General features: G+C 31.5%; 1 long non-coding RNA gene across 1 annotated transcript; it reads left to right on the plus strand.

Moving 5' to 3' along the window:
* Window positions 1-13,084: 13,084 nt before the first annotated feature.
* On the plus strand, window positions 13,085-14,889 carry LOC141661682 (uncharacterized). Its single transcript, XR_012550087.1, has 4 exons — window positions 13,085-13,207; window positions 13,411-13,566; window positions 13,661-13,724; window positions 14,410-14,889. It is a non-coding gene; the product is annotated as an uncharacterized LOC141661682 (long non-coding RNA).
* The last annotated feature ends 1,020 nt before the right edge of the window (window positions 14,890-15,909 follow it).

The following is a 15,909-nucleotide window of genomic DNA, read 5'->3' on the forward strand; positions in this document are numbered from 1 at the left end:
TTGAACCCCAGCCCTGACAAACCCCCGAACTGTTTGTAGTTCTTGCACATTTTTGGCTATGGTTGCTTAATTACTTATCAGAAATGAAATTAGACTTTGCCAGGAAGTTTTTGTTAACTTTGTGATTACATTAGACTTTGACATGTTTAGAATTTAAATTGGAAGCCGAACATGACTGAAAACTGAAAAATCAGAATTTGGTTATTCTGTAAATACAAACTTACTACGGTTGTTTATCTCATATTCTGTGGTAAGTTACTAATTTACGACGTATAGTTGTGTCATAAATTTGTGTTTTATGTTATCAAAGATGGATCTCTGAAGAAAACATACGACGTTTCTTCCGTCGTAAGTAACTAATATACGACATTATTATTCGTCGTATGTTGATAACTTACGACGGAATATTCCGTCGTAAGTAGATTTATTATTTTATTGAGAATGTGGGCCCCTGTTTCCCAACTTCCGAGGCAATTTTATTTTGTGACGAAAAATTGAACTTACTACTCGAGCAAAAACGACGATTTTTTTCCGTCTTAAATGCCTCAATTACGACTATTTTAGTTCAAAAAAACCGTCGTAAATAGCCTTATTTCTTGTAGTGATATTCTAGCTAGAGACTTGAAAATATGTTGTACTGTGCTGCTGGTGGCACCTTTTTGTTGCCAAGTAGTCCAATTAAGTTCACATTTCTTTGTTTTTCGTGATTTTTTTCATCTTATTTGATTACTTTTGGTATTATATTTATTATATTAGTATAGGTACGGGCCCTTATCTCGAAATTGACTAAAGAAAAATCCGCTGCACTTCTGCAGGGTAATAAACTTCGTTAGGAATTGGTGAGAATAACAACTCAACTAAGCTTTCTAACCTTTAATGTATCCGTTCTATAGGCTATCTTCATGCAATAACTTTATGTAATTGGAGAAGTGGCAATCTCAAATTATAGGAGATTCCTTAAAGATGATGGTAGAGGTGTTGCAGCGGCACTAAATGAGACAGTTTGTTTTTTTGTAACAAGTGCGCTGGGTTAACTGTAAGTCACTTTCTGGTTGATATTTTCTCTCTAATTTTTTGATGATGGAGCAATATATTTTCCCAGCCGTGTATGTCGGTTTTTCTACTTATATCATTTGGTTTGATATAAGTAGTCTTCTAATATATATGATTTTCTTTTAATTTGGCTGTAAATGATTTCAGTTACAATGTCATTTATAAGTTCACATCCATAATTGCAGATACAAGCTAAGTATTATCTTAGAACTAATCCCCTTGGTGAGGGAGCTAAGTGGCGTCGAACTTATGGGCAGGAGATATATTCTCCATTTTTATTAGCTTTCACTGAACATGTGAGATACATATAAATATATCATGTTCTCCTTTTTACAAATATCTATGCAATTAATTGATGATTCACATGTATGCACGATGGAGATACAGATCTCCTTTGAACAGTTAAAGTTTGCATGCTTAGTATATTTGATTATTTCAGTGCCCTGTGGATTTGGAACTGTGCTTTTAGGTGTTGCATTTTTGCACAATACCAGAGAGCCACCCCCATCTCCTTCAGATTCTTGATACTACAAAGTATGCGTAAATAGTCTGATTACTCCCTAACTTACTAAATATGTGCAATTAGTCTGATTACTCCTTAACCTACTTTGATATGTTTTTGTTATGAATTAGATTTCTCGCGAGGATAGATATTTATAAGAAAAGGTGGTGAGACAGAGAAAAATGATTAAGGGCTTTGAACTTCTTAGCATCTTCCCTCCCATCAAGCTTTGATTAGTAATTGTTTTTTTTATTTGACTTGCTAGGGTTTTGTATTCATTTAGGAAATTAAAATTTTACCTTTGTTTTTGTTTATTTTTCGTTCGAGTTGGGTAATTGAGTTGAGTTGAGTTGTGCACTAATTGTTAAGGGGTTTTCACCGATTGGGTGTTTGAATTGGGTTCGAATGTGCCTTATTTGGAATATCTTTTGCAGGTTAGAGTTGTTTAAGTACTTTCATATTGAACCTATTGGTTATTAGGGTGTTCATCAGCTATCAAGGAGGTTTGTTTCTTCTGTATTTTCATTTTTTTGTTCTATCTGTGTGTGCGTGTTTATTTATGACTCTATATTGTTTGATTGGATTTGATTTTAATACTGTTATAAGTAATGTGTTTTTTAAAGACGTAGTTATCCTATATAAATCTGCATTTAATATCCAGGAAAATGAAACACTTCTTTCCCTGGTGGTTATGTAACTCAACAGCCACAACCTTGTAGTATATAAGGTTGTTATCTAATGAAATAACATATACTCTTCCAGTACCTTTTTCTCTTATATAATTCATGATATGTTTAACAAATTGGTATCAGAGCTAGATTCGATTAGAAACTGGGCGTAAACAACAGCAGTAGGCGGAAACAACACGTCAACAACGGCTGCAACAAATCAAGGTGTGAATATTCAACAACCTACAATGCCCATTTTTAATGGTAAAAACTATGATTATTGGAGTTTGAAGATGAAAACACTTTTCCAATCTCAAGACTTGTGGGATTTAGTGGAAAGTGGATATGATGAATCAGCAAATTTAACAAATGCTCAGAAGGAGGCCTTAAAGGAGACTAAAAAGAAAGATGCAAAAGCCTTCTTCTTTATTCAACAAGCTATATTAGAGAGCTTGTTTCCCAGAATTATGAGGGTTGTAACGGCAATAGAAGCTTCCAAAGTTTTGCAAGAAGAATTCCAAGGAAATTCCAAGGTAAGATCTAATAAGCTACAATCCCTCGGGAGAGATTTTGAGAACTTGAAGATGAATGAGTCTGAAAGTTTGAAGGATTATTATTCAAAAATAAATGAAATTGTCAATCAAATGGCTTTATACGGTGAAGTGGTTACCGATAAGAAAGTTGTTTAAAAAATTATGATTAGCTTGACTGATAAATATGATGCTATGGTGTCCATTATTGAAGAAACCAAAGATATTAACACATTAAAATCTGGTGAGTTGATGGCATCATTACAGTCCCATGAACAAAGATTGATGAGACACTCCGAAAAATCCATTGAAAGTGCTTTGCAATATAAGCTCAACTTAAACAAAAAGGAATCACCGTCTCAGAGTTATAATGGAGGAGTATCATCAAGAGGTGGCATGTTCAACAGAGGAAGAGGAAGAGGCCAAAGAGGAAGAGGAAAAAGTAATTATAACAGATGTTTATGTGATGCAAGTCAAACAAACAAGTGTGAAATATGCAAACGAAGTAGCCATACGGAGAAGGATTGTTGGTTCAAAGGGAAGCCTCAATGTCATCATTGTAAGAAATTTGGACATTTGCAAAAAGATTGCAGGTTCAAAAATCAGCATCAAGTGAATGTATCTGAAGAAAAAGAAGATGGATATGCAGTCTTTTATACAAATTGTCAGGTCACAAATGAGAAAAGTAGCACTACTTGGTTATTGGACAGCGGGTGTAGCAATCACATGACCGGAGACAACACAATATTTACAAAGATTGATAAAAGTATTACTGTTCAAGTGAAAATGGGAAATGGCATATTGGTTCAGGCAAGAGGCAAAGGTACGATATGTATTCAAACAAAAGATGGCATAAGATACATTAATAATGTTTTATTAGTCCCTGATTTAGATCAGAATCTACTTAGTGTTGGTCAGCTCATAGAAAATGGATATGCTGCTTATTTTGAGGATGGTACTTGCATAATTTATGACAAAAATAAAGGCAGAAAATTGGTTGCAAAAATACAGATGAAAAGGGGCAGAAGTTTTCAGCTAATGTTCAATTATGATGCTGATTTGGCCTTAAAAGCACACCTGAAAGATGAATCCTTGCTTTGGCATAAAAGGCTTGGACACATACATTCTCAAGGGCTGAAGGAACTGAAAAATATGGTGTATAGGCTGCCTCAAGTTGAAGATAACAATGAAGTGTGTGAAGGGTGTGCCATGGGAAAGCACCATAGAAATTCTTTTCCAAAAGGAGGATCGTGGAGAGCTGGGGGACTGCTGGAGCTTGTTCACACTGACGTGTATGGACCAATGAGGACTCCTTCACTTGCTGAAAATAGGTACTTTGTTTTATTTATTGATGATTACTCAAGAATGACGTGGGTTTATTTTATGAAATATAAGTCTGAGGTCTTTAGCATTTTCAAAAAATTTAAGAAATTTGTGGAAAAATAAAGTGGTTGTTTCATAAAAGTTTTGAGAAGTGATAGGGGTAAAGAATATACCTCTAGAGAATATGATAAATTTTGTGAAGATGAAGGAATTGATAGACAACTCACGGTTGGTTACTCATCTCAACAAAATGGAGTTTCTGAAAGAAAGCACCAAACTGTAGTGAATATGGCCAAATCAATGTTAAAGGAGAAAGGGTTTCCAAATTCATTCTGGGCTGAAGCAATTCATACTGCTGTGTACTTAATTAACAGATGTCCAACTAAGGCAGTTAAAGAAATGACTCCATTAGAAGCATGGTGCAGAAAGAAGCCTTCAGTAAGCCATTTAAAGATATTTGGTTGCATTTGCTATGCACATATTCCGAAAGAAAAAAGACAAACTAGAAGACACGAGTGAAAAATGCATTCTTCTTGGTTACAGCTCAAAATCAAAAGGATATAGGTTGTATAGTTTAAAGAAGAAATCAATAATCATAAGTAGAGATGTGTTGTTTGATGAAGGAGCTAGCTGGAATTGGGAGAAAGAAGCATGTCAAAATCAAACTATTACATTTGAAGCATAAGCTCTAAATGAAGATAAAAATAATGATCAGTCATCACCAGCATCATCACCATCTGATCCATCTTCACCTACTGATCCATCATCACCTTCAAGTGATAGTGCAAGATCGTCAAGTTCAGGAAGTACTCCGCTGAAAATGAGGTCTCTTGCTGATATTTATGAGTCATGTAATTTTTGCATGATTGAACCAACGATTTTGAGGAGGCAATTAGAGAAGATGTTTGGAAGAAGGCAATGGAAGAGGAGTTTCACATGATTGAAAAAAATAAGACATGGCAACTCGTTGAAAGACCGAAAAATAAAGAGTTTGTGGGCGTGAAGTGGATTTATAGAATAAAGGATAAGTCAGATGGTTCTTGGTTAAAAAATAAAGCGCGTCTAGTGGCCAAAGGATATTCACAACATAAAGGAGTTGATTACCTCGAAACATTTGCACCAGTAGCTCGAAAAGACACAATCAGAACCCTCATTGATCTTGCAGCTCAAAAAGGATGGAAATTATATCAACTTAACTTGAAATCAGCCTTCTTGAACGGAGATTTAGAAGAGGAAATCTATGTAGATCAGCCAGATGGTTTTGTCATTAAAGGACAAGAAGGAAAAATTTATAATTTGAAAAAGGCGTTGTACGGGTTAAAGCAGGCACCTCATCAATGGTATACCTATATCGACAACTACTTCCTGGAAAATGGATTTGTTAAAAGTAAGAGTGAGCCAACTCTCTATGTGAAGAAGCAAGGTATGTCAATTCTTATCGTTGTAATTTATGTTGATGATCTGATTTTTACTAGCAATGATGAGCATATGATAAATTAGTTCAAAAGTGATATGATGAAGAAGTATGAAATGAGTGATATGGGACTGCTATACCATTTTCCTGGGATTGAGATCCACCAACAAGGTGATGGAGTGTTTATTTGTCAGCACAAATACGCTGAAATGATGTTAAAAAGGTTTAATATGTATGGTTACAAATCAATGGCAACACCTCTTGGAGCAAATGAAAAATTGATGAAAGATGACGGTGGAAGCAAAGTAGACAGGACTTTGTATAGAAGCATTGTTGGAAGTTTAATGTATCTTACGGCAACTAGGCCGGACATTATGTTTGCTCCTAGCGAGGTTCACCATGGAGCAGCCAAACGAGTTCTTCGTTACATAAAAGGAACTGTGGCATATGGAATCAAATATTTTAAAGGTGAAGAGCTAAAATTAATTGGTTTTTGTGACAATGATTGGGCAGGTTCCAGAGATGACATGAAGAGCACAACAGGCTTTGTGTTTTCATTTGAGTCAGGAGCATTTTCATGGCAATCAAAGAAGCAAGATTCAGTTGCACAGTCATCCGCAGAAGCTGAGTATGTAGCTGCTGCCCTGGCAACATCACAAGCTATTTGGTTGAGAAGAATTCTGGAGGATATTGATGAAAGGCAAAGAAACGCAACAGAGATGCTATTTGATAATAAGTCACCCATATCTATAGCAAAGAATCCTATCTATAATAGTCGTACAAGGCACATTGCTGTGAAACATCACTTCATTCGTGAGAAGATCGAGGAAAATGAGATAAAATTAGTCTACTGCAAGTCTGAGGAGCAAGTTGTTGATGTTGGAATAATCTTAAATTTAGTTATTAATTATTTGTTTATTTAATTATTTGATATTTAGCAATAGATTAATTATTAGAGAAAAATATTATTTTAGAATTGTTTAGTAGTGGGCTAGTGGAGTTATGGAGTAAATTATGGACATGTAATTTACCCATTAATTAGTAGTGGTTAGTTTTAGTAGTGGTTAGTTTTAATATGTTTGTAAAGCCTATATAATGGCTAGTTTACCTTGAGTTTTAGAAGAGGAAAAGAAAACAAGAAATATAGCAGTACAAGTTCTCTTCAAAAATGTAAGAGGTGTCTTGTTTCTCTGAGTTTTTTCAACTTGGCATCAGAGCCATATGATCCAGGGCTTATAAAACTCTTCTAAAAATACACATATACATATATATACATATATATATTATCCTTAATATTTTCCATGTCATCAAACAATTTCTCCGTCTCTATTCCATTATCCAAAGGAGATCAATGAGGGAGGAAGAAATTGGAGGAAAAAATGATGATCCAGGGCTTATAAAACTCTTCTAAAATACACATATACATATATATACATATATATATTATCCTTAATATTTTCCATGTCATCAAACAATTTCTCCGTCTCTATTCCATTATCCAAAGGAGATCAATGAGGGAGGAAGAAATTGGAGGAAAAAATGAGGGACTGCTATTAGCTAAAGCTTCATCCTCAAAAGGTACATGTAACAAAGTTCAATGCAACCATTGTCATAAGATGGGACATGAAGGAAAGACTGCTGGTACTAAGGAAAGCCACAATGCTACAAATGCAAAAAATATGGGCATCTGGCAAAGAATTGTAGATTTCAGAATGATGAAGAAAGGATGGCACAATTGATCGAGGGAGAACCACTCCTTTAGAGTTGTGGAGAGAAAGTGCTCCAAAGTGTTTTTGGAGAGAAAGTGCTCCAAAGTGTTTTTGATGAGATAGTGCATCAAAAATTGATGGTGGTGAGAAGTGCATCACAGGCGAAGAGAAAGTGCTTCGTAAATTTAAGATTATGGGGGTGAATGTTGGAATAATCTTAAATTTAGTTATTAATTATTTGTTTATTTAATTATTTGATATTTAGCAATAGATTAATTATTAGAGAAAAATATTATTTTAGAATTGTTTAGTAGTGGGCTAGTGGAGTTATGGAGTAAATTATGGACATGTAATTTACCCATTAATTAGTAGTGGTTAGTTTTAGTAGTGGTTAGTTTTAATATGTTTGTAAAGCCTATATAATGGCTAGTTTACCTTGAGTTTTAAAGGAGGAAAAGAAAACAAGAAATATAGCTGTACAAGTCATCTGCAAAAAAAAATGTAGGTGTCTTTTTGTCTGAAGTTTTTTTTCCAACAGCTGATATATTCACAAAGGCACTTCCAAAAGAGAAGTTTTAGATGCTGCGTAATCTGCTGGGAGTTCAGAACAACATATTAGGAGGGAGTGTTAGAAGTAATGTGTTTTTTAAAGACGTAGTTATCGTATATAAATCTGCTTTTAATATCCAGAAAAATGAAACACTTCTTTCCCTGGTGGTTATGTAACTCAACAGCCACAACCTTGTAGTATATAAGGTTGTTATCTAATGAAATAACATATACTCTTCCAGTACCTTTTTCTCTTATATAATTCATGATATGTTTAACAAATACAATATTACTACAATATCTGAGACACCCTAATGCTTTTGACTAGAATATCATAATATATCGACTCTGAACTTTGGAGTTTCTCTTAGTTTCTTTTGTTTAGAACAGTTTAGGAGAAAACTTCCATATCTCCGTCAATTATAAATTTTGTAGCTATATTCATTTTGAAAGCATAATTATTTTCCTTCAGCCATACTTTTATCTGAGGCAAACCATAAGCTATCACTCATATGAGTTTATTTAAGGTTTCAAAGTTGAATTTCAAACTTATTTAATCTACTCGGTAGTATATGAGCTTTGTCCTTACAGTTATCTCTTTATCTTTTTTCATTATAAAGGGAAATCGAAACATAATGCCTGTTTCAAGAGTTTCCTTACAATCCCCTGATGGGGCTGCTCGGGGTCAGGTTTGACTATGTTTTACCTACTCAGAATTAAATAAAATATGTTTATACAAGCTGTACCATTTTAGTTTAATTATATGGAGTAAAGTAAGTGTAATATATATTAATAATTAACAGGCTGATGACATTCACAATAAAGAGCTATCTCAGAAGACGGGTCAGCCTGAGGAGAAGGTAGAGCTGATATTTTGCTCAATTGTATTCATGTGACTTGTTTATAAACTTAACATACCTATGATTCTTGGAAAAAAAATAATATTAGAGGATATAAAGAAGCCTATATACACTAATTCAAATCTATGTTAACGAATTAAATGAAATATGTTTATAAAGCTGTACCATTTTAGTCTAATTATATGCAGTAAAGTAAGTGTAATATATTAATAATTAAGAGGCTGATGACATTCACAATAAAGAGTCAGAAGACGGGTCAACCTGAGGAGAAGGTAGAGCTGATATTTTGCTGAATTGTATTCATGTGACTTGTTTATAAACTTAACATACCTCTGATTCTTGGAAACAAAAATAATATTAGAGCATATAAAGAAGCCTATATACACTAATTCAAATCTATGTTAACGAATTAAATAAAATATGTTTATACAAGCTCTACCATTTTAGTTTAATTATATGGAGTAAAGTAAGTATAATATATATTAATAATTAACACGCTGATGGCATTCACAATAAAGAGCTATCTCAGAAGACGGGAAGGTACAGCTGATATTTTGCTGAATTGTATTCATGTGACTTGTTTATAAACTTAACATACCTCTCATTCTTGGAAATAAAAATAATATTAGAGCATATAAAGAAGCCTATATACACTAATTCAAATCTATGTTAAAGCATAATATGGGCCACCTAGACACTTCATTTTGTATAAAGTTGTAACTAATATCTTTATAATGTTTATATTACACATTACACAATTATGTTGCACAAACTTTATCTAGCAACTATTGTGCAACTAAAGTGAATTTGATAGATTGTTATGGACATAGAATCTTATTATATAATTTTCCATATGTAAATAAGATTGCTGCATTGCTCCATTATTCGTGCTAGTCTCACTGTGTTGGTAAGTAGTATACTAACTACAGTTGTATAATATCATGGATATTTCCACCGTTTGTCTGTACATATAATTCTTATTAAAATAGGAAAAGAAGAAAATCTATTTATGCTAAGCTTAATTTGATTTTAAGTTTCAAGCATATATGTTGGAAATGTAAAACTGATGGTTTCAATGCTTATGAGTCGTGAATAAGTTCTTTAACCTGGAATTATTTTTTTTTTGTCAGTTTTAGCTTGGAATTGTTGGTTACTTTAGTTTAGCATCTTTTTATTTTTTTTTTTTTTTTTTTATAATGTTTTTTCTGGTCGTTAATTTTATCAAACTTAGTTTTCATACCAATTTCTCAGGTTTATAATATGATGGTAACAATGGTATCAAAAAATATTCCCTGTATGGATCAAGATGATAAAACAGCTAGAGACGAAGTTGAAATTTCCAAGGCTGCGGACAGTTCTAACAATAGGAAAATAGTTATCTCAAGTTATTTCTTTTTTGTTCTTAGAACTGAGGTAACTGTGTACCATGTCTTATTGGCTATGCTTTATTGGTTCTCTATTTGGATGGATAACTACAACTCGTTGACACCAGTAGCTACTAAGTCCAGTCCTCACTTTGGTGCGCATTTGGTCATTATAGATTTAATTGCAATCTTTTAGTGATGGACTTGTTACCAAATCATAATGCATTTCTTGTCTAAGGATCTGATGAAAAGCTAACTGGATTTACCCTTGGTTATAAGATATAGCTTTATTTGATACACTACAACAAAATAGGCCATTTACGATGGCTAGCTTACAATGGAATAAAGTGCGCTCCCAACTTACGACAAAAAAAGTAAAACGTCGTAATTATTTATGACGAAACACAAAACCGTCGTAAGTTTAGTATTTTATTAATAGAATTTTTCACGGCACGATTAAACAAAAATGAAAATTATTTGAAGTTGCGACGATTTAAATATTTCGTTGTAAGTTAATTATTTTTATTAAAATTTGAACTTGAAATTGAAAAAAAAATATTTAATTAAAATTTACAACGAAATATATGCCATGGAAAAAATCGGATCGTCAAATTTATGACATAAATTAAAATTCGTGATAAGTTATCAAAGAGGGAAATTTAACTTTTTTCCCAAATTTTTGGCGGGAAAATATTGAACATCCAATTTACGACGGAAATTAAAATTATCGTAAGTTAATCAAGATGGAAATTTAACTTTTTCCCTAAAATTTTGGCGGTAAATTTGACTTTTCTCAATTTTTTTGCAGATAATAATTTATGACGGGTTCTGTCGTAAATTAGCACATGATTTTTTATAAATTCAATTTTTAAGAAATATTATTTCATGATCCAACCATATTAATATCAGCATTTATTTGTTTTGGGTGACATTTCAAGAATTTCAGTAAAAAATTAAATATTTTGAAAAAATAATTTAATATGAAATATTGATTATATCACTAATATATATATATAATCATCCATATGGTTGGATCATTCAAAAATATTTTTAAAATAATCGTAACACCAATTTAGGAACAAACACTTGTTAACAGTACTAGTCCAACTCATGCTTCACTAGTAAATTGGCAAATGAGATAAAATTATTTTGACATTTAATTTTTAATATCACTAATATTATCAATTGAAATCCGTATAGTTGTATCGTTCAAAAATATTTTTAAAATAATCGAAACACCAATTTAGAATTAAACATTAGTTAGTTGTACTAGTTAAACTAATGCTTGACTGTTAAAATGGCAAACTAACTAAAATTATTTTGATATAAATTTTGGTTATATCACTAATATAATATCTATTGACATTCATACAGTTGGATCGTTCAAAAATATTTTTAAAATAATCGAAACATCAACTCAAGATTAAACACTAGTTAGTTATATTAGTCAAACTCATGTTTGACTGTTAAAATGGAAAACCAAATAAAATTATTTTGATATGAAATTTTGTTATATCACTAATATATATCTATTTACATCCATACGGTTGGATCGTTCAAAAATATTTTTAAAATAATCGAAACACTAATTCAGGATTAAACACTAGTTAGCTGTACTAGACAAACTCATGTTTGACTGTTAAAATGGCAAACCAACTAAAATTATTTTGATATTAAATTTTGGTTATATAACTAATATATATATCTATTGACATCCATACGGTTGGATCGTTCAAAAATATTTTTAAAATAATCGAAACATCAACTCAGGATTAAACACTAGTTAGCTATACTAGTCAAACTCATGTTTGACTGTTAATATCGCAAACCAAATAAAATTATTTTGATATGAAATTTTGGGTATATCACTAATATATATATCTATTTACATCCATAGGGCTCGATCGTTCAAAAATATTTTTTAAATAATCGAAACACCAATTCTAGATGAAACACTAGTTAGCTATACTAGTCAAACTCATACTTGACTGTTAAAATGACAAACACAATAAAATAATTTTAAAATGAAATTTTGGGTATATCACTAATAATATATATATATAATATATATATATATCTATTTACATCCATACGGTTGGATCGTTGAAAAATATATTTAAAATTATCGAAACAACAATTCAGGACTAAACACTAATTAGCTGTATTAGTCAAACTCATGTTTAACTGTTAAAATGACAAACCAAGTAAAATTATTTTGATATGAAATTTTGGGTATATCACTAATATATATTTATTTATTTACATCCCTCTATTTGGATCGTTGAAAATATTTTTAAAATTATCACAACACCAATTCAGGATTAAATAGATAGTTGTACTAGTCAAACTGATGCTTGACCGTTAAAATGACAAACCAAATAAAAATATTTTGATACAAAATTTTGGTTATATCACTAGATATATATCTATTGACATCCATACGGTTGGATCGTTGAAAAATATTTTTAAATTAATCAAAACACAAATTCAGGATTAAACACTAGTTAGTTGTGCAAGTTAAACTGATGGAACATATTTTAAAATTTTATATATAATTTTCTGAAAAGCGTTATTAATCATTTATTTTTAAAATGTCCTCCTTTAATTACCGAAGATTAGTTATTTGAAATTTTAAAATTGTCTAAAGATGGCAAACCTTTTAGAATTTTGGTTTTGTTTTAACCTAATTTTAAAATATCTTTTATAGAGTTATAGTTAATCGATTAAGTAATCACATGTTAAAATAATATTCTTTTAAGGTCATGGAGATATTATTTTTTACCCTCAATAAAATAATATTTTGTTATAACAATATTTTCCCCCATCATTTTAAATACTTTTAAATGTTATAAAATATGAATATATATGCCTACTAATATAATTATCATAAAGTCATATCTTTTAAAATTTTAAATGAACAAAATTAAGAATTTAATTTAATTTTTTTAAAAAAATTATAATATTAAAAAAAATCGATAATCCGTGCGGGTTTTAAGCTAGTATATATAATTTATTAAAACATTAAACAAAGGAAACAATGTGAAGTCACCATATTGGAACAAAATAGAAAATAGGGTTGAGTAGAGCTTGAGACCTAAATTTTAAGTCTCTGAATCGATTGCTGCTTGCAAAGTATATCGAAGATTCAACCGCTGTTATATATATCAAAGATTTAATCGCTGTTAAGTCTAGTTCGATTTTCTTCTAAAGTATCAAAGATTCCAAGATCCAACAGGTATCATTGATTCATTTTTTCATTAAATAATCAATATTTTGTCTCGGTACTTTGTACTTTGTTCAATTAGAGGCAAGTTTCTTTATTTATATACAGTAATTTGTAATTACTTAATTACTTAATTTGTCTCTGTACTTAATAGTTTATTGTTGATGTTACTTAATTTGTCTCTGTACTTAATACTTATTGTTGATGTTGAGAAGGGTTCCGATTCTGATTCAGATTTATATGGGTCTGATATTGAGAAAAAAGTCTAAAGCTATTGATACCAAGAAGGCGATAGAAGACCTACAGGCAAATGATGAAATGCTGATAAACATTAAGAACAAGATGATGACTTTAGATTGCTCACACCTCAGGTTATTGTTTTTAACTTGCAAATATTATAATTGGTTGGAGTAGTTTTATTTATTGTTCATTTAGTATATTTTATCATTTGTTTTTTGAAATTAGGAACTGCAAGAAGAGGCTCAGCAACCTCCTGATCTTCCTGGTCTGTATTGAAACTGGACAACCGGTACTCTCAACTCTGTACTCATTTGTTCTGTACTCTCATAAATTTGCATTTGTGGGCATTGATGTATTACAACAAAAGAAATAGGCATCACTAATTATCTATTTTAAACCTATTGTATTATTAATGGAAACCGAATATATAGTATCATCTTTTCTGTGTTTTCTGTTTATATGAATAAAAGAAAGTGGTTGTGATAAATGAGCGAGTTGCCTGGTTTGTATTTAGGATACCACCATTCATATGAATTTCATTACAACATTGTGCGTGCAACCAAAACAATTATGTATGTGAAATATTTAAAATTAAGTTCAGCAATTACAGAGTCAAAATGTTGTTGTTAAGCAGAGGTATGTGAAATTATGTATATACATTTTGAGCTTGTCACAATGAAATAGAAAGTTTAATACAAATGCAGTGGTGCTGATTGTTAGTCACAAGTTTAATATCAAAGTATAAGTCCTAAATAGCAATCCCCAACAACAATTATATTTTCAGTTATTATGATTTTTACCTTCTAGTCAAATTTTGTTGATGTTTTCACTTGGTCAATAATGTAATTATACCTTATTATACAATTCTTTATTATGAAATATCTGGATCTCGTATTCTAGTCCTCGGTTCTGTCTCAAATTCCATACAATTCCCTTTATGTCAATCCCCTCACAGACCTCAAACATACTCGCAGTTCGAGCGAAGGCTGTCATGGAAACCTCGATATCGTGCCTCTCGGAGTTCACATTCATCGTAATTCTGACAACAAAGAGACTGTTGTCGCACTTAAAAAAGTTGAAAATGTAAAAAATGCTGATAAGGAAAATACGGAACCGAATAGCGGGCCAGTAGCCGTGGCTAAAAAGGTGTCTACCGAGAAGTTTCATAAGAAGCCTAGAGCCTTGAAGCCAACTTCACTTTAACTGTGTATGCAAATGAATGAACCTGAATTTATACTTGGATCAGGAAGTATGGAGCCTGCTGATTCGGAGCACTCGAGTTCGTTGAAGATTTGGGATTATTCGGATTCTGAGTCTGCTCCGGCTTCTTCCTGGTCTACTATTCCCAATAGGTTTTTAAATCTTTTTGTATGAAATTATTGATGAATTAATTAAATTTGATTTGTTGTGGAAATGTTAAGTACATTCAAATCTCGCCTAATTTGATTTGTTGTGGAAATGTTGTGGAAATGTTAAGTACATTCATATTCTAACATAATTTTTTTTTGTCATTTATATTTAACCTGGATAAATTAATAAAATTATCTGGTCTGATGCTATTTAAATTGATCATCTATTCCTGTTTTGCAGACATTGTTGTGCAGGCCTTTGCCAGTGGACATTGGGAGGTGCACTTGTGTGATTGTGAAAGAAAAATATGTAGAAGGACTACATGGGGCAGTTTGTACACCGTTTACACTAATGTAAGGTTTCCGTGTTTTACGACATTTCACTTTCTTGTTTTCTCCAAGTTTAACTCTTATAATAATGTTAATCGTATTGGGATGTTATATAGTAATTGAGGTTTCTTAGTTGATTATTCATGTTTGTTAGTGTTGCCTTGGAGTAGGTTTTGCACTATAAATTACATTATAATAGCGTTATAGTGTTGGGTTGTAGTTGCTCTAATTTGTTACAAGTATTAACAACTAACCATTGTCAATAATTAATATGTCATGCTGCATAATGTTTGTTTCACGTTTGAAATATTTGATTCTTATAATAGTGTTAATTATATTGGGATGTTTGACTTAGTTTTATATAATAATTAAGGTTTCTTAGTTGATGTTTCGTGTTTGCGACCTGGATTGTAATTTATTAAGCATTAGTAAAACATAACCATTGTCAGTATGTTATGCTGCAATATGTTTGTTTTTCCATTTGAATATTTAGATTGTACCTCATAGTAGTTAGAATTGCTGCAACACAACTTAGTTTGAGAATTCATTCTCATTCCAACTTTGCTTTCATTCCCAAACACTTCACTAAATTAATGGATGTTTCGCTAAGCAGTCGCTATTTTATGATTTGTACTCATTTGATCATACTTGTACTAATACCTTGAACAAGTATATTTCGAGGAGATTATAAAAATACTGCCTTATCACTAGGCATTGTGATCTCATATAGGAACTGAGAAATGGTTATAATTTGGCACACATGTTGATATTGGAAATCAGAGCAAACAAGTTCAC

This window comes from Apium graveolens, chromosome 5, assembly GCF_009905375.1.
Source record: "Apium graveolens cultivar Ventura chromosome 5, ASM990537v1, whole genome shotgun sequence".
Classification (NCBI taxonomy): domain Eukaryota; kingdom Viridiplantae; phylum Streptophyta; class Magnoliopsida; order Apiales; family Apiaceae; genus Apium; species Apium graveolens.